Consider the following 21,975-nt stretch of genomic DNA (forward strand, 5'->3'; position numbering starts at 1 on the left):
TTTGTAGTTTGAGTGTATAATGTCTACACTATTTCCAGCCTTGTTTGGTTACGATTCCTGTTTGCAGACTTTCAGATTCCCTTATTTTATGTATCTTGTGATATACATACTGTCAGCTGATAAATAAAGCAGTAGTTTGGTAAAACAATGAAACTACTAATAAATTTAAGCATTTTATTCTATCTTGGAACAATTGAGAATTTTAATAAGAACAATGTACTAATATAAAACCAACTAAACTGTATTGTAGTCTAATTTGTCGACAATCAGGTAATTTTTGATGACGAGAGACCCACTTGAAATAAAAATGTATTCCAGAACGGCTGGTATGGGTATAAACACTTCTATTGATAACCAGAGAACAACGTTCCATACAAGCCATTATGAGATACATATAAGGTAGTTTCTTTCAGAACTCTCACCTAGTTGTACTGGGACAGTTAAAAATTAGCTCGTAAAGGCTGTTTGCCTTATATTGATTCATTACACGAAAACGTTATTTAAATAATTATGTTAAAAACAAGACAGTAAATAAAAGCGTATTAAAAACCAACATCTATAGATTGCTTATTACTATCAATTACTATCAACTGAAATATTCGAGATTTTCGTTGGTTTCTATCAATTATTCTGTTCTGTTGCTATGTATGTTACTAATCTGTTAGTTTAGACTTTAGAACTAATTTTACGAAGAGGAAGGCAAAGAAAAAGTATACTAAAGTAAATCGAATATGTAATTCAGAAAACTAAAATCGAAAGAAAATTAAAGTGCTATTTCACATATTTAAATAATATTATTTTACCTAAAAATATTGTAAAAACTGTTGTTTGGAGGGGTCCAAAATATTATTGCACTTTATTTTGTTCCAAAATTCTAATGTTTAATATAAGTTGATAAATCTACCAGATATGTTAGGTTCTAAACTCACAGACGAGACATTATTTTGCTTACATTCTATTATTTTTATGTGAAAAAAAAAGCCAAATTAAGCGTATAGAGTTTATGTGTATGTAGCAACTGAAGAACGTGATGTGAACCTGGTTACTTGTGTGTTTCAGTTACCATTTGTATTGTTGACTAGTCATAATTCCTGCAGTTTTTAAACACATTAGTTCAGATAACTTTAAATATAAGGTTAATTCACTGATATTATACATATTGGTCTCGGCAAACAGATTTATACCAGACAATCTAATATCTGGAAGAATAGAAATTCAGGCAGCGTAGTGCACACTAGAGTGTAAACATGATTAACGAAGAGAAACATTCAGTATCTAATGAAAATTCTTTATGTTTCACCTTATGAATTTATCAAGAGATTTACGCCCCATATTAGGGATTTATACTTATTGATAAAACCGAAGACGTGAAGTTGAGGAAATAAAGAACTTTCATTGGTACTAGATTTTTCTCTTCATTAAATAAATGTCTGGCAAGAAATATTAATATGAAACATCTAAATCACTTTAGTTCTTATGTTTGAATTGATCAGACATATTTGATAGACATGACATGTGACGTAAAATAGGTTATTTTTAGTAATGAATTTAGTGTGCCATTAAGTGGATATTCAGCCTCTTCTATCGTTCTAATGTATAAACTACTGTGGCATTAAACAAATGTTCCAGCATCGTCTACTATCCTAGTAATAAATTTCGTGTGGTATTGAACACTTTTTCAACTTATGGGGTTTTCAGTCCGATTTACTTCACATATTTACTTTAACGTACATATACACAAATCCTCAACTTCTACTATTCTAATCACTAAACTGATTTGGCATTAAGCACATGTTCTCTCTGTGAGTGTGGGTTTTTATCTACTTTGTTGTTATTATTACTCATTTCATTCTTTAAGAATCAACTTCTTTCCTTCTCCTAATTTCACATAGTGAATCGTAGTTTAAGAAAAGGTGATACACTATGGGTTCACCAGATTACCTAAAGTTTTCCTACTTGGTTTTTATTTTGACTATGGGGTTACCTTTTGGAAGTTAAATTCATCTATCAGGTAAAAGAAAAGTTTCGAGATATCTTGCGTGTTCAAATCACTGAGAATAAGGTGGAAAATTATTTCATGAATTATTCTGTGCCAATATATTCTTCATTTTGTGTTGTCTTTTTTGGTTGTGTGTAACTAAAAGTGTCGTGACTCTCTCTAAGTAATTCCTTTAAATATATTCATATAATTTTTTTAATGTGTAGAAACTATACTGGTGTAATAAGACATCTTGCATGTTTACCTTATGAAAATTTGATATCATTATAAAATCACTGCCTGAATTTCAGAGAGTCGAATTACTAGTTGAAAGCCTGTTTAAGATCCCTACCTGTGGTTTTTGGTCAATATCTTCTTGTTATTGCTTTTAAATTCCTGTAACTCGCACATCTCTGCAGTTACAATACACAGAAAATCTCCGTATTTACACATCATCGAAATTATTAGAAGAAAAAATTATTAGTTTACCAATATTTCAATTACTACACAATTAGTAATGATTTAAATTAACTATATCCCATTAATTATTCGTGTAATAATGCATAATAAACACATTGCTTAAATTTTTGTCAAGAAAATTAATAAAGATCTTGGTGTATTTAACTGAATATAAACAGTAATAAAAATGCTTAGTTATCAGCAAAATAGCAGTAAGTCAAAATTTTAACTCTGCAGTCTGAGAACGTAAAATGCTAAATATCGGGCTCAGACACTCGCGGTACAGCCCAATGTGACGATCTGCGCTTGACAACAAAACGAACACACCGTATAAGGTTCCCCTGTAAAAAAAGAAAAGGAAAAGAAAAATGCTAGATAAATAAGGAATGAAAATAAGAGTTCTGTTTTGTATTCACTGTTCAAATACAGAACGATGAAAAAGTTCTGTTCCAGTTTTATACATACTGTTCCAACACAGAACGATACAAAAGTTTTGTTCCAGTTTTATAAATACTGTTAAAATACTGAAAGATGACAAAAGCTCTGTTCCAGTTTTGTATATACTGTTCAAATACAGAACGATGACAAAAGTTCTGTTCCAATTTTATATTTACTATTCAAATGCAGGACTATTACAAGAGTTCTATTTCAGTTTTATATTTACTGTTCAAATACAGAACGATGACAGAAGTTCTGTTCCAGTTTTGTATATACTGTTAAAATACAAAACGATAACAAAAGTTATGTTCCAGTTTTGTATATACTGTTCAAATATACAATGATGACAAATGCTCTGTTCCAATTTTATATTTACTGTTGAAATACAGAACGATGACAAAACTTGTGTTTCAGTTCTGTATTTACTGTTCAAATACAGAACGATGACGAAAGTTCTGTTCCAATTTTATATTTACTGTCCAAATACAGAATGATGACAAAAGTTATGTTCCAGTTTTGTATATACTGTTGAAATACAGAATGATGACAAATGCTTTATTCCAGTTTTGTATATACTGTTCAAATAGAGAACGATGAAAGAAGTTCTGTTTCAGTTTTATATTTACTGTTCAAATACAGAATGATGACAAAAGCTCTGTTTCAGTTTTGTATTTCCTGTTCTAATACAGAACGATGACAAAAGCTCTGTTCCAGTTATGTATTTAATGCTCAAACACAGAACGATGACAAAAGCTCTTTTCCAATTTTGTTTTTATTGTTCAAATACAGAACGATGACAAAGGTTTTGTTCCAATTTCATATTTACTGTACAAATACAGAATGATGACTAATGTTCTGTTCCAGTTTTGTATATATACTATTCAAAAACAAAACAATGACGAAAGTTTTTTCCAGTTTTATATATTTACTGTTCAAATACATAACGATGACAAAAGTTTTGTTGGAGTTTTATATATACTGCGCAAATTCAGAATGATTGAAAAAGATCTGTTCCAGTTTTGTATATACTGTTAAATACAGAACGATGACAAAAGTTCTGTTTCACTTTTATATTTACTGTTCAAATAGAGAACAATGACAGAAGTTCTGTTCCAGGTTTCTATATACTGTTCAAATACAGAACAATGAAAAAAATTCTATTCCAATTTTATAGTTACTGTTCAAATAAAGAACGATAACTAAAGTTCTGTTCCAGATTTGTATTTACTGTTCAAATAGAGAATGACGACAAAAGTTCTGTTCCAGTTTTGTATTTACTATTCAAATACAGAACGATTAGAAAAGTTCTGTTTCAGTTTTATATTTACTGTTCAAATATAGAACAATCGCACAATTTCTGTTCCAATTTTATATTTACTGTTAAAATACAGAACGATGACAAAAGTTATGTTCCAGTTTTGAATATACTGTTGAAATACAGAATGATGACAAATGCTCTGTTCCACTTTTATATTTGCTTAGTTATCAGCAAAATAGCAATAAGTCAAAATTTTAACTCTGCAGTCTGAGAACGTAAAATGCTAAATATGGGGCTCAGACTGTCGCGGTGCAGCCCAATGTGACGATCTGTGCTTGAAAACAAGAGGAACACACCGTATAAGGTTCCCCTGTAAAAAAGAAAAGGAAAAGAAAAATGCTAGATCAAGAAGGAATGAAAAAAGGAGTTATGTTTCAGTTTTGTATTCACTATTCAAATACAGAACGATGACAAAAGTTCTATTCCAATTTTATATTTACTGTTGAAATACAGAACGATGACAAAAAGTATGTTCTAATTTTATAATTACTGTCCAAATACAAAATGATGAAAAAAGTTCTGTTTCAGATTTATATATACAGTTAAAATACAAAAAAATGACAAAAGTTCTGTTTCAGTTTTATAATTACTGTTGAAATTCACATCGATGCAAAAGTTGTATTTTATTTTAATATTTACTGTCCAAATACAGAACAATAACAAAATTTCAGTTCCAATTTTATATTTACTGTTCAAATACAAAACGATGAAAAAATTTCAGTTTTAATTTTATATTTACTGTTCAAATACAGAACGATGACAAAAGTTATGTTCCAGTTTTGTATATACTGTTCAAATATACAATGGTGACAAATGATCTGTTCCAATTTTATATTTACTGTTGAAATACAGAACGATGACAAAACTTGTGTTTCAGTTCTGTATTTACTGTTCAAATACAGAACGATGACAAAGGTTATGTTCCAGTTTTGTATATACTATTCAAATACAGAATGATGACAAAAGTTATACTCCAGTTTTGTATATACTGTTCAAATAAAGAGCGATGAAAAATATCCTTTTCCAAATTTATAGTTACTGTTTAAATAAAGAACGATGAGAAAAGCTCAGTTCTAGTTTTGTATATACTGTTGAAATACAGAACGACGACAAAAGCTCTGTTCCAGTTTTGTATTTACTGTTGAAATGCAGATGGATGAAAAGTTCTTTTCCAGTTATGCATATACTGTTAAATACAGAACGATATAAAAGTTCTGTATATACTGTTAAATACAGAACGATATAAAAGTTCTGTTTCAGTTTTGTATTTACTGTTGAAATACAGAACGATGACAAAAGTTTTATTCCAATTTTATATTTAATGTTGAAATACAGAACGATGACAAAAAATATGTTCTAATTTTAAAATTACTGTCCAACTACAAAATGATGAAAAAGTTCTGTTCCAGATTTATATATACAGTTAAAATACAAAAGGATGACAAAAGTTCTGTTTCAGTTTTATATTTACTGTTCAAATTCACATCGATGCAAAAGTGCTATTTTATTTTAATATTTACTGTCCAAATACAGAATGATGACAAAAGTTATGTTTCAGTTTTGTATATACTGTTCAAATACAGAATGATGACAAAAGTTATGCTCCAGTTTTGTGTATACTGTTCAAATACAGAATGACGACTAATGTTCTGTTTTGTATATACTATCCAGATTTAAAAACAAAACAATGACGATAGTTTTTTTTCCAGTTTTATATTTCCTGTTCAAATACATAACGATGACAAAAGTTTTGTTCCAATTTTATATTTACTGTTCAAATACAGAATGATTGAAAAAGCTCTGTTCCAGCTTTGTATATACTGCAAAATACAGAAGGATGACAAAAGTTCTGTTTCACTTTTATATTTACTGTTCAAATAGAGAACGATGACAGAAGTTCTGTTCCAGTTTTGTATATACTGTTCAAATACAGAACGATGAAAAAAATTCTATTCGAATTTTATATTTAGTGTTCAAATACAGAACGATGACAAGAATCTGTTCCAGTTTTGTATTTACTGTTCAAATACAGAATGATGACAAAAGTTCTGTTCCTGTTTTTATTTACTACTCAAATACAGAACGATGAGAAAACTTCTGTTTCAGTTTTATATTTACTGTTCAAATATAGACCAATGGCACAATTTCTGTTCCAATTTTATATTTACTGTTCAAATACTAAACGATGAGAAAAGCTCTGTTCCACTTTAATATTTACTGTTGGAATTCAGAACGATGAAAAAAGTTCTGTTCCAGTTTTGAATATACTGTTCAAATACAGATTTATGACAAATGCTCTGTTCCACTTTTATGTTTGCTTAGTTATCAGGAAAATAGCAATAAGTCAAAATTTTAACTCTGCAGTCTGAGAACGTAAAATGCTAAATGTGGGGCTCAGACTCTCGCGGTGCAGCCCAATGTGACGATCTGTGCTTGAAAACAAAACAAACACACCATTTAAGGTTCCCCTGTAAAAAAGAAAAGGAAAAGAAAAATGCCAGATAAATAAGGAATGAAAATAAAAGTTCTGTTTCAGTTTTGTATTCACAGTTCAAATACAGAACGATATAAAAGTTCTGTTTCAGTTTAATATTTACAGTTGAAATACAGAACGATGACAAAAGTTCTATTCCAATTTTATATTTAATGTTCAAATACAGAACGATGACAAAAACTATGTTCTAATTTTATAATTACTGTCCCAATACAAAATGATGAAAAAAGTTCTGTTCCAGTTTTATATTTTCTGTTCAAATACAAAACGATGACAAAAATTTGTTCCAATTTTGAATTTACTGTTGAAATGCAGAACGATGACAAAAGTTCTGTTCCAGTTTTATATTTACTGTTGAAATGCAGATGGATGAAAAAGTTCTGTTTCAGTTTTATATTTACTGTTAAAATACAGAACGATAACAAAAGTTATTTTCCAGTTTTGAATATACTGTTGAAATACAGAATGATGACAAATGCTCTGTTCCACTTTTATATTTGCTTAGTTATCAGCAAAATAGCAATAAGTCAAAATTTTAACTCTGCAGTCTGAGAACGTAAAATGCTAAATGTGGGGCTCAGACTCTCGCGGTGCAGCCCATGACGATCTGTGCTTGAAAACAAAACCAACACACCATTTAAGGTTCCCCTGTAAAAAAGAAAAGGAAAAGAAAAATGCGAGATAAATAAGGAATGAAAATAAGACTTCTGTTTCAGTTTTGTACTCACTGTTCAAATACAGAACGATATAAAAGTTCTATTCCAATTTTATATTTAAAGTTCATATACAGAACGATGACAAAAAATATGTTCTAATTTTATAATTACTGTCCAAATAGAAAATCAAGAAAAAAGTTCTATTCCAGATTTATATATACAGTTAAAATTCAAATAGATGACAAAAGTTCTCTTTCAGTTTTATATTTACTGTTGAAATTGACATCGATGCAAAAGTTCTATTTTATTTTAATATTTACTGTCCAAATACAGAATAATGACAACGTTATGTTCCACTTTTGTATATACTGTTCAAATACAGAATGATGACAAAAGTTATGCTCTAGTTTTCTATATACTGTTCAAATACAGAATGATGACAAATGCTCTATTCCAGTTTTGTATATACTGTTCAAATACAGAGCGATGAAAAAATTATTTTGCAATTTTATAGTTACTGTTTAAATAAAGAACGATGAGAAAAGCTCAGTTCCAGTTTTGTATATACTGTTCAAATATACAATTATGACAAATGCTCTGTTCCAATTTTATATTTACTGTTGAAATACAGAAATATAACAAAACTTGTGTTTCAGTTCTGTATTTACTTTCAAATACAGAACGATGACGAAAGTTGTGTTCCAATTTTGTATATACTGTTGAAATACAGAATGATGACAAATGCTTTATTCCAGTTTTGTATATACTGTTCAAATAAAGAGCGATGAAAAATATCCTTTTCCAAATTTATAGTTACTGTTTAAATAAAGAACGATGAGAAAAGCTCAGTTCTAGTTTTGTATATACTGTTGAAATACAGAACGAAGACAAAAGTTCTGTTTTAGTTTTATATTTACTGTTCAAATACAGAACAAGGACAACATTTTAGTTCGAATTTTATATTTACTGTTTAAATACAGAACGATGACAAATGTTATGTTCCAGTTTTGTATATACTGTTTAAATACAGAATGATGACAAATGCTTTATTCCAATTTTGCATATACTGTTCATATAGAGAACGATGAAAGAAGTTCTGTTTCAGTTTTATATTTTCTGTTCAAATACAGAACGATGACAAAAGCTCTGTTCCAGTTTTATATTTACTGTTGAAATGCAGAACGATGACAAAAGTTCTGTTCCAGTTTTACCTTTTCTGTTCAAATACAGAAAGGTAGCAAAAGTTCTGTTCCAATTTTGAAATTACTGTTCAAATACAGAACGACGACAAAAGCTCTGTTCCAGTTTTGTATTTACTGTTGAAATGCAGATGGATGAAAAGTTCTTTTCCAGTTATGCATATACTGTTAAATACAGAACGATATAAAAGTTCTGTTTCAGTTTTGTATTTACTGTTGAAATACAGAACGATGACAAAAGTTTTATTCCAATTTTATATTTAATGTTGAAATACAGAACGATGACAAAAAATATGTTCTAATTTTAAAATTACTGTCCAACTACAAAATGATGAAAAAGTTCTGTTCCAGATTTATATATACAGTTAAAATACAAAAGGATGACAAAAGTTCTGTTTCAGTTTTATATTTACTGTTCAAATTCACATCGATGCAAAAGTGCTATTTTATTTTAATATTTACTGTCCAAATACAGAATGATGACAAAAGTTATGTTTCAGTTTTGTATATACTGTTCAAATACAGAATGATGACAAAAGTTATGCTCCAGTTTTGTGTATACTGTTCAAATACAGAATGACGACTAATGTTCTGTTTTGTATATACTATTCAAAAACAAAACAATGACGATAGTTTTTTTCCAGTTTTATATTTCCTGTTCAAATACATAACGATGACAAAAGTTTTGTTCCAATTTTATATTTACTGTTCAAATACAGAATGATTGAAAAAGCTCTGTTCCAGCTTTGTATATACTGCAAAATACAGAAGGATGACAAAAGTTCTGTTTCACTTTTATATTTACTGTTCAAATAGAGAACGATGACAGAAGTTCTGTTCCAGTTTTGTATATACTGTTCAAATACAGAACGATGAAAAAAATTCTATTCGAATTTTATATTTAGTGTTCAAATACAGAACGATGACAAGAATCTGTTCCAGTTTTGTATTTACTGTTCAAATACAGAATGATGACAAAAGTTCTGTTCCTGTTTTTTATTTACTACTCAAATACAGAACGATGAGAAAACTTCTGTTTCAGTTTTATATTTACTGTTCAAATATAGACCAATGGCACAATTTCTGTTCCAATTTTATATTTACTGTTCAAATACTAAACGATGAGAAAAGCTCTGTTCCACTTTAATATTTACTGTTGGAATTCAGAACGATGAAAAAAGTTCTGTTCCAGTTTTGAATATACTGTTCAAATACAGATTTATGACAAATGCTCTGTTCCACTTTTATGTTTGCTTAGTTATCAGGAAAATAGCAATAAGTCAAAATTTTAACTCTGCAGTCTGAGAACGTAAAATGCTAAATGTGGGGCTCAGACTCTCGCGGTGCAGCCCAATGTGACGATCTGTGCTTGAAAACAAAACAAACACACCATTTAAGGTTCCCCTGTAAAAAAGAAAAGGAAAAGAAAAATGCCAGATAAATAAGGAATGAAAATAAAAGTTCTGTTTCAGTTTTGTATTCACAGTTCAAATACAGAACGATATAAAAGTTCTGTTTCAGTTTTGTATTTACAGTTGAAATACAGAACGATGACAAAAGTTCTATTCCAATTTTATATTTAATGTTCAAATACAGAACGATGACAAAAACTATGTTCTAATTTTATAATTACTGTCCCAATACAAAATGATGAAAAAAGTTCTGTTCCAGTTTTATATTTTCTGTTCAAATACAAAACGATGACAAAAATTTGTTCCAATTTTGAATTTACTGTTGAAATACAGAACGATGACAAAAGTTCTGTTCCAGTTTTATATTTACTGTTGAAATGCAGATGGATGAAAAAGTTCTGTTTCAGTTTTATATTTACTGTTAAAATACAGAACGATAACAAAAGTTATTTTCCAGTTTTGAATATACTGTTGAAATACAGAATGATGACAAATGCTCTGTTCCACTTTTATATTTGCTTAGTTATCAGCAAAATAGCAATAAGTGAAAATTTTAACTCTGCAGTCTGAGAACGTAAAATGCTAAATGTGGGGCTCAGACTCTCGCGGTGCAGCCCATGACGATCTGTGCTTGAAAACAAAACCAACACACCATTTAAGGTTCCCCTGTAAAAAAGAAAAGGAAAAGAAAAATGCGAGATAAATAAGGAATGAAAATAAGACTTCTGTTTCAGTTTTGTACTCACTGTTCAAATACAGAACGATATAAAAGTTCTATTCAATTTTATATTTAAAGTTCATATACAGAACGATGACAAAAAATATGTTCTAATTTTATAATTACTGTCCAAATAGAAAATCAAGAAAAAAGTTCTATTCCAGATTTATATATACAGTTAAAATTCAAATAGATGACAAAAGTTCTCTTTCAGTTTTATATTTACTGTTGAAATTGACATCGATGCAAAAGTTCTATTTTATTTTAATATTTACTGTCCAAATACAGAATAATGACAACGTTATGTTCCACTTTTGTATATACTGTTCAAATACAGAATGATGACAAAAGTTATGCTCTAGTTTTCTATATACTGTTCAAATACAGAATGATGACAAATGCTCTATTCCAGTTTTGTATATACTGTTCAAATACAGAGCGATGAAAAAATTATTTTGCAATTTTATAGTTACTGTTTAAATAAAGAACGATGAGAAAAGCTCAGTTCCAGTTTTGTATATACTGTTCAAATATACAATTATGACAAATGCTCTGTTCCAATTTTATATTTACTGTTGAAATACAGAAATATAACAAAACTTGTGTTTCAGTTCTGTATTTACTTTCAAATACAGAACGATGACGAAAGTTGTGTTCCAATTTTGTATATACTGTTGAAATACAGAATGATGACAAATGCTTTATTCCAGTTTTGTATATACTGTTCAAATAAAGAGCGATGAAAAATATCCTTTTCCAAATTTATAGTTACTGTTTAAATAAAGAACGATGAGAAAAGCTCAGTTCTAGTTTTGTATATACTGTTGAAATACAGAACGAAGACAAAAGTTCTGTTTTAGTTTTATATTTACTGTTCAAATACAGAACAAGGACAACATTTTAGTTCGAATTTTATATTTACTGTTTAAATACAGAACGATGACAAATGTTATGTTCCAGTTTTGTATATACTGTTTAAATACAGAATGATGACAAATGCTTTATTCCAATTTTGCATATACTGTTCATATAGAGAACGATGAAAGAAGTTCTGTTTCAGTTTTATATTTTCTGTTCAAATACAGAACGATGACAAAAGCTCTGTTCCAGTTTTATATTTACTGTTGAAATGCAGAACGATGACAAAAGTTCTGTTCCAGTTTTACCTTTTCTGTTCAAATACAGAAAGGTAGCAAAAGTTCTGTTCCAATTTTGAAATTACTGTTCAAATACAGAACGACGACAAAAGCTCTGTTCCAGTTTTGTATTTACTGTTGAAATGCAGATGGATGAAAAGTTCTTTTCCAGTTATGCATATACTGTTAAATACAGAACGATATAAAAGTTCTGTTTCAGTTTTGTATTTACTGTTGAAATACAGAACGATGACAAAAGTTTTATTCCAATTTTATATTTAATGTTGAAATACAGAACGATGACAAAAAATATGTTCTAATTTTAAAATTACTGTCCAACTACAAAATGATGAAAAGTTCTGTTCCAGATTTATATATACAGTTAAAATACAAAAGGATGACAAAAGTTCTGTTTCAGTTTTATATTTACTGTTCAAATTCACATCGATGCAAAAGTGCTATTTTATTTTAATATTTACTGTCCAAATACAGAATGATGACAAAAGTTATGTTTCAGTTTTGTATATACTGTTCAAATACAGAATGATGACAAAAGTTATGCTCCAGTTTTGTGTATACTGTTCAAATACAGAATGACGACTAATGTTCTGTTTTGTATATACTATTCAAAAACAAAACAATGACGATAGTTTTCTTCCAGTTTTATATTTCCTGTTCAAATACATAACGATGACAAAAGTTTTGTTCCAATTTTATATTTACTGTTCAAATACAGAATGATTGAAAAAGCTCTGTTCCAGCTTTGTATATACTGCAAAATACAGAAGGATGACAAAAGTTCTGTTTCACTTTTATATTTACTGTTCAAATAGAGAACGATGACAGAAGTTCTGTTCCAGTTTTGTATATACTGTTCAAATACAGAACGATGAAAAAAATTCTATTCGAATTTTATATTTAGTGTTCAAATACAGAACGATGACAAGAATCTGTTCCAGTTTTGTATTTACTGTTCAAATACAGAATGATGACAAAAGTTCTGTTCCTGTTTTTTATTTACTACTCAAATACAGAACGATGAGAAAACTTCTGTTTCAGTTTTATATTTACTGTTCAAATATAGACCAATGGCACAATTTCTGTTCCAATTTTATATTTACTGTTCAAATACTAAACGATGAGAAAAGCTCTGTTCCCTTTAATATTTACTGTTGGAATTCAGAACGATGAAAAAAGTTCTGTTCCAGTTTTGAATATACTGTTCAAATACAGATTTATGACAAATGCTCTGTTCCACTTTTATGTTTGCTTAGTTATCAGGAAAATAGCAATAAGTCAAAATTTTAACTCTGCAGTCTGAGAACGTAAAATGCTAAATGTGGGGCTCAGACTCTCGCGGTGCAGCCCAATGTGACGATCTGTGCTTGAAAACAAAACAAACACACCATTTAAGGTTCCCCTGTAAAAAAAGAAAAGGAAAAGAAAAATGCCAGATAAATAAGGAATGAAAATAAAAGTTCTGTTTCAGTTTTGTATTCACAGTTCAAATACAGAACGATATAAAAGTTCTGTTTCAGTTTTGTATTTACAGTTGAAATACAGAACGATGACAAAAGTTCTATTCCAATTTTATATTTAATGTTCAAATACAGAACGATGACAAAAACTATGTTCTAATTTTATAATTACTGTCCCAATACAAAATGATGAAAAAAGTTCTGTTCCAGTTTTATATTTTCTGTTCAAATACAAAACGATGACAAAAATTTGTTCCAATTTTGAATTTACTGTTGAAATACAGAACGATGACAAAAGTTCTGTTCCAGTTTTATATTTACTGTTGAAATGCAGATGGATGAAAAAGTTCTGTTTCAGTTTTATATTTACTGTTAAAATACAGAACGATAACAAAAGTTATTTTCCAGTTTTGAATATACTGTTGAAATACAGAATGATGACAAATGCTCTGTTCCACTTTTATATTTGCTTAGTTATCAGCAAAATAGCAATAAGTCAAAATTTTAACTCTGCAGTCTGCGAACGTAAAATGCTAAATGTGGGGCTCAGACTCTCGCGGTGCAGCCCATGACGATCTGTGCTTGAAAACAAAACCAACACACCATTTAAGGTTCCCCTGTAAAAAGAAAAGGAAAAGAAAAGAAAAATGCGAGATAAATAAGGAATGAAAATAAGACTTCTGTTTCAGTTTTGTACTCACTGTTCAAATACAGAACGATATAAAAGTTCTATTCCAATTTTATATTTAAAGTTCATATACAGAACGATGACAAAAAATATGTTCTAATTTTATAATTACTGTCCAAATAGAAAATCAAGAAAAAAGTTCTATTCCAGATTTATATATACAGTTAAAATTCAAATAGATGACAAAAGTTCTCTTTCAGTTTTATATTTACTGTTGAAATTGACATCGATGCAAAAGTTCTATTTTATTTTAATATTTACTGTCCAAATACAGAATAATGACAACGTTATGTTCCACTTTTGTATATACTGTTCAAATACAGAATGATGACAAAAGTTATGCTCTAGTTTTCTATATACTGTTCAAATACAGAATGATGACAAATGCTCTATTCCAGTTTTGTATATACTGTTCAAATACAGAGCGATGAAAAAATTATTTTGCAATTTTATAGTTACTGTTTAAATAAAGAACGATGAGAAAAGCTCAGTTCCAGTTTTGTATATACTGTTCAAATATACAATTATGGCAAATGCTCTGTTCCAATTTTATATTTACTGTTGAAATACAGAAATATAACAAAACTTGTGTTTCAGTTCTGTATTTACTTTCAAATACAGAACGATGACGAAAGTTGTGTTCCAATTTTGTATATACTGTTGAAATACAGAATGATGACAAATGCTTTATTCCAGTTTTGTATATACTGTTCAAATAGAGAACGATGAAAGAAGTTCTGTTTCAGTTTTATATTTACTGTTCAAATACAGAACGATGACAAAAGCTCTGTTTCAGTTTTGTGTTTCCTGTTCAAACACAGAACGATGACAAAAGTTCTGTTCCAATTTCATTTTTACTGTCCCAATACAGAATGATGACTAATGTTCTGTACCAGTTTTGTATATATTATTCGAAAAGAAAACAATGACGAAAATTTTTTTCCAGTTTTATATTTACTGTTCAAATACATAACGATGACAAAAGTTTTGTTCCAATTTTATATTTACTGTTCAAACACAGAATGATTGAAAAAAGCTGTGTTCCAGTTTTGTATATACTGCCAAACACAGAACGATGACAAAAGTTCTGTTTCACTTTTATATTTACTGTTCAAATAGAGAACGATGACAGAAGTTCTGTTCCAGTTTTGTATATACTGTTCAAATACAGAACGATGAAAATATTCTATTCCAATTTTATATTTACTGCTCGAATAGAGAACGATAACTAAAGTTCTGTTCCAGTTTTATATTTTCTGTTCAAATGCAGAATGATGACAAAATTTCTGTTCTAATTTTATATTTAGTGTTCAAATACAGGACGATGACAAAAGTTCTGTTCCAGTTTTATATTTACTGTTGAAGTGCAGATGGATGAAAAAGTTCTTTTCCAGTTACGTATTTAATGTCCAAACACAGAACGATGACAAAAGTTCTTTTCCAATTTTGTTTTAATTGTTTAAATACAGAACGATGACAAAAGTTTTGTTCTAATTTTATATTTACTGTTCAAATACAGAACAATGAAAAAATTCTATTCCAATTTTATAGTTACTGTTAGAATAGAGAACGATAACTAAAGTTCTGTTCAAGTTTTATATTTTCTGTTCAAAGCAGAATGATGACAAAAGTTATGTTCCAGTTTTGAATATACTGTTCAAATACAGAATGATGACTATTGCTCTGTTCCACTTTTATATTTGCTTAGTTATCAGCAAAATAGCAATAAGTCAAAATTTTAACTCTGCAGTCTTAGAACGTAAAATGCTAAATGTGGGGCTCAGACTCTCGCGGTGCAGCCCAGTGTGACGATCTGTGCTTGAAAACAAAACCAACACACCATTTAAGGTTCCCCTGTAAAAAAGAAAAGGAAAAGAAAAATGCCAGATAAATAAGGAATGAAAATAAGAGTTCTGTTTCAGTTTTGTATTCACTGTTCAAATACAGAACGACATAAAAGTTCTGTTTCAGTTTTTTATTTACTGTTGAAATACAGAACGATGACAAAAGTTCTATTCCAATTTCATAGTAAATGTTCATATACAAAACGATGACAAAAAGTATGTTCTGATTTTATAATTACTGTCCAAATTCTAAATGATGAAAAAAGTTCTGTTCGAGATTTGTATATACAGTTAAAATTCAAAAGGATGACAAAAATTCTGTTTCAGTTTTATATTTACTGTTCAAATTGACATCGATGTAAAAGTTCTATTTTATTTTAATATTTACTGTCCAGATACATAATCATGACAAAAGTTCTGTTCCAATTTTATATTCACTGTTCAAATACAGAATGAGGACAAAAGATCTTTTCCAGTTTTTTATTTGCTCTTCAAATACGGAACGATGAAAAAAGCTCTGTTCCAGTTTTGTATTTACTGTTCAAATACACAAGGGTTACAAATGCTCTGTTGCAGTTATTTATTTACAGACCCAATACAGAATGAATAGAAAATTCTGTTCCAATTTTATATATACTGTTGAAATATAGAATAAATAGAAAAGTTCTGTTCCAATTTTATATATACTGTTGAAATACAGAACGATGACAAAAGTTTTGTTCCAATTTTATATTTACTGTTCAAATATAGAATGGTGAAAAATTTATGTTCCAGGTTTGTATATATTGTCAAATAGAGAAAGAAAACAAAAGTTGTGTTTCAGTTTTGAATTTACTCTTCAAATACAGAATCACGAAAAAAGCTCTTATCCAATTTTATATTTACTGTTTAAATTGAGATTGGAGATAAAAGCCCTGTTACAGGTTTGTATTAACTGTTTAAATACAGAATGATGACAAAAGCTTTCTTCCAGTTTTGTAACTACTGTTCAAATACAAAACGATGACAAGTGTTCTGTTCAAATTTTATATTTACTGTTAAAATACTGAACGATGAAAAAGTTCTCTTCCTGTTTTGTATTTTCTGTTCATATACATAATTATGTCAAAAGCTCTGTTCCAATTTTATATTCACTGTTGAAATACACAACGATGACAAAGCTTGTGTTTCCGTTCTGTATTTACTGTTCAAATACAGAACGATGACGAAAGTTCTGTTCCAATTTTATATTTACTGTCCATACAGAATGATGACAAAAGTTATGTTCCAGTTTTGTATATACTGTTCAAATACAGAATAATGACAAATGCTTAATTCCAGTTTTGTATATACTGTTCAAATAGAGAACGATGAAAGAAGTTCTGTTTCAGTTTTATATTTACTGTCGAAAAACAGAAGGATGAAAAAAGTTCACTTCCAGTTATGTATTTAATGTTCAAATACAAAACGATTACAGAAAAGTTCTGTTCCAATTTTATATTTACTATTCAAATACAGAAACATGACAAAATTTCTGTTCCAATTTTATATTTACTGTCCAACAACAGAATGAAGACTAAAGTTCTCTTCCAGTTTTGTTTATACTATTAAACACAGAACTATGACAAAATGTATGTTCTGATTTTATAATTACTGTCCAAATACAAAATGATGAAAAAAGTTCTGTTCCAGTTTTGTATTTAGTTTTGAAATACAGAATGATGACGAAAGTTCTGTTCCAATTTTATATTTACTGTTCAAATACTGAATGATGAGAAAAGTTCTGTTCCAATTTTATATTTACTATTCAAATACAGAAACATGACAAAAGTTCTGTTCTAATTTTATATTTACTGTCCAAAAACAGAATGAAGACTAAAGTTCTCTTCCAGTTTTGTTTGTACTATTAAGCACAGAAGGATGACAAAATTTCTGTTCTACTTTTATATGTACTGTTCAATTACTGAAAGATGACAAAAATATGTTTCAATTTTGTATTTACTGTTCAAATACAAAAAGATGACAAAAGTTGTGTTCCAATTTGCAATTTACTGTCCAAATACAGAATTAATACAAAAGTTTTATTTCAGTTTTGTTTATACTGTTCAAATACAGAACGATGACAAATGTTTTATTCCAATTTTATATTTACTGTTCAAATACAGAATGATGATTAAAGTCCTGTTCCAGTTTTAAATTTATTATTGAAATAAAGAATGATGATAAAAGTTATGTTCGAATTTTATATTTACTGTTCAAATACAGAACGATGACAAAAGCTCTGTTCCAGTTTTGTTTTACTCTTGAAATATAGAACGATGAAAAAGTTATCTTCCAGTTTTGTATTTCTTGTTTAAATATAGAATGATGAAAAAGTTTTATTCCATTTTAGTTTACACCGTTGAAAGAGAGAACGATGACAACAGTTTTGTTCCAATTTTATATTTGCTGTACAAATACAAAATGATGACAAAACTTCTGTTCCAATTTTTTATTTCCTGTTCGAATACAGAATGATGACAAAAGTTCTGTTCCACTTTTATATGTACTGTTCAATTATAGAAAGATGACAAAAATCTGTTTCAGTTTTGAATTTACTGTTCAAATACAGAAAGATGACAAAAGTTCTGTCCCAATTTTTAATTTATTGTCCAAATACAGAACGGTGACAAAAGTTTTGTTCCAATTTTTTATTTACTGTCCAAATACAGTAAGATGACAAAAGTTCTGTTCAAGTTTTTTTTATACTGTCCAAATATAGAAGGACCACAAAAGTTCTGTTCCACTTTTGTATTTACTGTTTAAAGACAGAATGACGATAATAGATCTTTTCCAAGTTTATATTTACTATTGAAATATAGAATGATGACAAAAGCACTGTTCTAGTTTTCTATTTAATGTTCAAATACAGAACGATGATAAAAGCTCTGATCCAGTTCTGTATTCAGTGTTCAGTACAGAATGATGTCAAAAGCTCTATTCCAGTTTTGTATTTACTGTTCAATACGGAATGATTTCAAAACCTCTATTTTAGTTTTGTATTTACTGTTCAATAGAGAATGATGTCAAAAACTCTATTCCAGTTTTATATTTACTGTTCAAATAGAGAACGATGACAAAATTTCTGTTCCAATTTTATATTTACTGTTCAAATACAGAACCATACAGTAGCTCTGTTGCAGTTTTTCATATACTGTCAAAGAAAGAATGACGACAAAAGTTCTGTTCCTGTTTTGTGTTTACTATCAAATACAAAACGATGACAAAATTTGTGTTTCAGTTTAATATTTGCTGTTAAAATACAGAACTATCACAATAGTTTTGTTCCAATTTTATATTTAATGCTCAAATATACAATGATGACAAAAGTTCTGTTTCAGTTTTATATTAACTGTCCAACTACAGAACGATGACAAACGTTCAGTACCAGTTTTGTATACTGTTAAAATACAGAATAATGAAAAAGTTCTTCACCAAGTTTATATTTACTATTATAATATAGAATGATGACAAAAGCACTGTTCCAGGTTTGTATTTACTGTTAAAATACAGAAAAATGACAAAAGCTCTATTTTAGTTTTATATTTACTGTTCAATACAGAATGATGTCAAAACCTCTATTCTAGTTTTACATTTTCTGTTCAAATACAGGATGATGAGAAAAGCTCTGTTCCAGTTTTATATTTACTTTTGAAATACAGTATGATGAAAAAAGTTCTGTTCCACTTTTATATGTACTGTTCAATAACGTAAAGATGACAAAAATCTGTTTCAGTTTTGTATTTACTGTTCAGATACAGAAAAATGACAAAAGTTTTTTTCCAATTTTATATTTACTGTCTAAATACAGAATGATGACAAAAGTTTTGTTCCAGTTTTCTATATACTGTTCAAATACAGAATGATGAAAAATATTCTGTTCCACTTTTATATTTGCTTAGTTATCAGCAAAATAGCAATAAGTCAAAATTTTAACTCTGCAGTCTGAGAACGTAAAATGCTAAATGTGGGGCTCAGACTCTCGCGGTGCAGCCCAGTGTGACGATCTGTGCTTGAAAACAAAACCAACACACCATTTGAGGTTCCCCTGTAAAAAAGAAAAGGAAAAGAAAATGCCAGATAAATAAGGAATGAAAATAAGAGTTCTGTTTCAGTTTTGTACTCACTGTTCAAATACAGAACGACATAAAAGTTCTGTTTCAGTTTTGTATTTACTGTTGAAATACAGAACGATGACAAAAGTTCTATTCCAATTTTATAGTTTATGTTCATATACAGAACGATGACAAAAAGTATGTTCTGATTTTATAATTACTGTCCAAATACAAAATGATGAAAAAAGTTCTGTTCCAGTTTTGTATTTAGTTTTGAAATACAGAAAGATGACAAAAGTTCTGTTCCAATTTTTAATTTATTGTCCAAATACAGAACGATGACAAAAGTTTTATTCCAATTTTATATTTACTGTCCAAATACAGAAAAATGAAAAAAGTTCTGTTCAAGTTTTTTTTATACTGTCCAAATATAGAAGGACCACAAAAGTTCTGTTCCACTTTTGTATTTACTGTTTAAAGACAGAATGACGATAATAGATCTTTTCCAAGTTTATATTTACTATTGAAATATAGAATGATGACAAAAGCACTGTTCTAGTTTTCTATTTAATGTTCAAATACAGAACGATGATAAAAGCTCTGATCCAGTTCTGTATTCAGTGTTCAATACAGAATGATGTCAAAAGCTCTATTCCAGTTTTGTATTTACTGTTCAATACGGAATGATTTCAAAACCTCTATTTTAGTTTTGTATTTACTGTTCAATAGAGAACGATGAAAAAAGCTCTGTTCCAATTTTTTAATTTACTGTTCAAATACAAAACGATGACAAAATTTGTGTTTCAGTTTAATATTTGCTGTTAAAATACAGAACTATCACAACAGTTTTGTTCCAATTTTATATTTACTGTTCAAATACACAATGATGACAAAAGATGTTTCAGTTTTATATTGACTGTTCAAATACAGAACGATGACAAAAGTTTTGTTTTTATTTTGTATTTAATCTTCAAATACGGAATGATGATAAAAGCTCTTTTCCAGTTTTGTATTTGCTCTTCACATACAGAACGATGAAAAAAAACTCTCTTCCAGTTTTGTATTTACTGGTCAAATACAGGATGATTGCAAAAGCTCTGTTCCAGTTTTGTATTTGCTGTTCAAAAGCAAAACGATAACAAAAGTTCTGTTCCAATTTTATATTTACTGCTCAAATAGAGAATGAAGACAGAAGTTCTCTTCCACTTTTATATGTACTGTTCAATTATAGAAAGTTGACAAAAATTTGTTTCAGTTTTGTTTTTACTGTTCAAATACATAATGAACACAAATGTTTTATACCAGTTTTTACACTGTTTAAATAGAGAATGATGACAAAAGTTTTATTCCAGTTTAGTTTACACTGTTCAAAGAGAGAACGATGACAAAAGTTTTGTTCCAATTTTATATTTACAGACCAAATACAGTATGATGACAAAAGTTCTGTTTCAGTTTTATATTAACTGTCCAACTACAGAACGATGACAAACGTTTAGTACCAGTTTTGTATACTGTTAAAATACAGAATAATGAAAAAGTTCTTCACCAAGTTTATATTTACTATTATAATATAGAATGATTACAAAAGCACTGTTCCAGGTTTGTATTTACTGTTAAAATACAGAAAAATGACAAAAGCTCTATTTTAGTTTTATATTTACTGTACAATACAGAATGATGTCAAAACCTCTATTCTAGTTTTACATTTTCTGTTCAAATACAGGAAGATGAGAAAAGCTCTGTTCCAGTTTTATATTTACTTTTGAAATACAGTATGATGAAAAAAGTTCTGTTCCACTTTTATTGTTACTGTTTAAATACAGAACGATGATAAGAGCTCTTTTTCAGTTTTTTATTTACTGTTTAAACACATAGTTATGAGAAAAGCTCTGTTTCAGTTTTATATTTACTCTTTGAATACAAAACTATGATAAAAGCTCTTATCGAAGTTTATATTTACTATTGAAGTATAGGATGATGAGAAAAGTACTGTTCCAGTTTTCATTTTAATGTTCAAATACAGAACGATGATAAAAGCTCTATACCAGTTTCATATTTACTGTTCAATACAGAATGATATCAAA

General features: G+C 28.8%; 1 protein-coding gene across 5 annotated transcripts in view; it reads left to right on the forward strand.

Moving 5' to 3' along the window:
* The window catches only part of LOC143225584 (four-jointed box protein 1-like), a 141,832-nt gene that overhangs the window by 32,280 nt on the left and 87,577 nt on the right, over window positions 1-21,975 (forward strand). The gene's annotated exons all lie outside the window — the stretch shown is intronic.

The sequence above is a fragment of the Tachypleus tridentatus genome, chromosome 9 (assembly GCF_004210375.1).
Source record: "Tachypleus tridentatus isolate NWPU-2018 chromosome 9, ASM421037v1, whole genome shotgun sequence".
Taxonomy (NCBI): Eukaryota; Metazoa; Arthropoda; class Merostomata; order Xiphosura; family Limulidae; genus Tachypleus; species Tachypleus tridentatus.